Below are 3,090 nucleotides of genomic sequence, written 5' to 3'. Positions count from 1 at the left end.
AGTCACTAGAACGGCCTACCATCTTGCAGAGTCAGTGAAACTGGAAGTTAGGCTGCCAGTTAAATAGGGGTTGACAGATAATCAAGGAAATTAGCACCAGGTACCAGATTAACACCAATAACTGGGAGGTATCTGAAAGTGTTCTCTAATTTTGATCAGTGAGTTTTCTGCAAAATAATGTTTTTTTTTTAAATGCCTTAGTTAATTTGTGGAAAAGGTGTTCTGGTAGCATGGTATAGACAGGACAAAAACTCCTTCAACTGTTGAGCAGTGAAGATGACATTATTTCAGACTTGTTCAATTGTTTATAAATTGTTCTCTAATTTTGATCGCCAGTGTAAATGTTCACAGAGTATCTAACTCGGTGTCTGTTAGGACAAAAATAATATAAAAAGTAAAGAAATGTGACCTATACCCTACCTTTTTTTTATTTGTGTTTTAATGTTAAATTTCATTTTCCTCCTAGGGACAAATTAAACCATTAGCAGTTGATCTAGAAAATGGGTTAAGACTGTCAACTGACCTTTAATTTTTAATAATTTAACAGTTACCTACTCAAGTAAATGTGAATATATGCATGGTTTGTCTGAGTTGGTGTGATTTGTTAATGTTAATTAACAATTACAGTACAATACTCCAAGCAAGTTTGGACACACCATCTGCTTCCATATTTTTCTAAAATAATTTTTTTTTAACATTAATACTAAAGACGTCAAAACATAAAGGAAGAATATCAAATCAAATTATATTTGTCACATACACATACAATATATTTGGGATTATATAGTATATTAAAATGTGTTAAATAACCCAGAATATGTTTTATATTTTCAACCCTTCAAAGTAGCCACCTTCCGCATTGATGGCATTCTCTCACTCATCCTCATAAGGTAGTCATTTGAAATGGAACCTTGAGGAGTTCCCCAAGGTGTTAAGTACTTGTTGGCTGCTTTTCCTTTATCCTCCAGTCCAAAACATCTCAGCTGGATTTATATTGGGTGATCGTGAAGGCCAAGTCATCAATCAGCATTCAATCACTATCCTTCTTGAACAAACAGGTGTGTTTGGGGTCATTGTCCTGTTGGAAAACAAATCACTGCAAAATGCTGCGGTAGCCATGTTGGACAAGTGTGCCCTCAATGTTGACTAAATCACCAACAGTGTCACCAGCAATGCACCCTAACACACCTCCTCTGCCAAGCTTCACACTGGAATGACACATTTAGGAACTGCAAGGCAGTTAGACACAAAAATCTCAACTCATCAGAACAAAGTACAAGGTTTTCCATTGATTTAATAACATTACTTGTGTTTCTTGGCCCAAGTATGTCACTTCTGCTTGTTGTACTTCTCAAGTAATAGTGTCTTTGGCGCAATTCAACCATAAAGCCTGACTCAATCCAGTGGATGTTGAAATATATCTGCTATTTGATTTCCATGTAGCTTTTATGGAAATCCATTTCTAAGGCTGGTAATTCTAATAAACTCAACCTCCGAGGTTGCTTTTCTGGGACGGTCCTCAGGAAAACTTGTTTCATCAGAGCATTTGATGTTTTTTTAGAGACTGCACTTGGGGGATACATTTCAAATTCTTGAGATTTTTTGGATTGCTTGACCTTCAAGATCTTCCAGTCCCTAATCAATCTCAAAAGACATACAGAAGACCCAAAATTAGTGCAATTGGGAAAATGAAAACCAAAATCAACTAAAATAAACAAACAACACCAAAAAAACCCTCTCTTATGAAAACAAATGCAAGCAAATACTTCTGAGGTATGGACATTATCCACTCGCTAACCCCCCTAGTGGGTATTTTTCCCAGCAACACTGAGCCATTATTGAGAAATATCAATGGGACTCCAGCTTGATAAGGTAAACAAGGAATTACATGCAGTTTGCTTTTAGTTACCTTTTTTACTTTTTTGTTTACATAATATAAATGCTCACAATCAATTTAACCCAATGTGTTTTAGGACAAACGTGTATTGTTTGATTGAAAGCATTGATGACTAACATGCATTGCACATATTTGCAGATATTGAATTAAACAGAGATGTTCAACTTTGGAAAAAAATAAGATGGGTTGACATAAGAATTCCAGCTATCATCTCTTGATGATTGCATCTAGAGGCATTAACAACCCGACAGCTTTTGATTGAAGCCACACATTTTTCCAGTAAACAAAATTAGGGCTGAAAGATTCCTTGAGTAACTCGAGTAATTCGATTACAAAAATTCAGTGAGGCAAATCATTTATTTTAGTCCATTTACTCCTTTAGAGGCTTTTAGTCCATTTAACTGCAAACGGAGCAATGTGTGTCCCATGGACCATTATTACCACAGCACCACCGGCTAAACTCTGGATCGCTCTGTAGGGGTAACACAAAGACACTGCATAATGAAAAAAAATGCAGCAACGGGGAGAAAACAGTAGTAGTACTTCCTATCCAATTACTCAATCAATTGATGGAATAATCATTAGAATATTCAATTACTAAAATAATTAATGGCAGCAGCCCTAAACAAAATACATTGGAACGCATAACAGACAGTGGTTTATTGTTAAACAGGTGTGCCCTGTTAGACTGGTTGTTTTAAAAGTGTATGTATTTAAATATGTAAGCTTATTAGCCCTTTAGTTCACCTGTGAAGACTGCATTTGTTGTTAAGGATAAAATATGAAAATCAGAAAGTTTCTATGACAGCCGATCAAGCCACTAGAAAGCTGAGAAAAGAGCAAAAAATCTATCAATATGGAAACTGAAAACCAAACTAGTGCACCAGTAAGAAGACAAAAAAAAGTTCAGGAAATTAAAAAAAAGCAGCACATAAAGACCAATTGTCAGCAAAAAGTTTTAAAAATCCACTGTTCAAATAAGATTTTAAAAGCAAAATTATGAAGGCTAAAATGCAATCCACTCATCAGCAATAAGAATTGGAAGGTCAATTTGGAATCCAAAATGAAACACAGGTGAGGCAAAAAATTATTGGAATGAAAATGAACCTCTACCAAAACAAGGGAGAACATGTGAAGAAATAAGTAATCTTGATGCTGATGCAGTTTGTACAAGCCAGGGATATGCAACCAAA

The sequence above is a fragment of the Silurus meridionalis genome, chromosome 12 (genome assembly GCF_014805685.1).
Source record: "Silurus meridionalis isolate SWU-2019-XX chromosome 12, ASM1480568v1, whole genome shotgun sequence".
Classification (NCBI taxonomy): domain Eukaryota; kingdom Metazoa; phylum Chordata; class Actinopteri; order Siluriformes; family Siluridae; genus Silurus; species Silurus meridionalis.
This window is presented reverse-complemented; position numbering follows the sequence as displayed.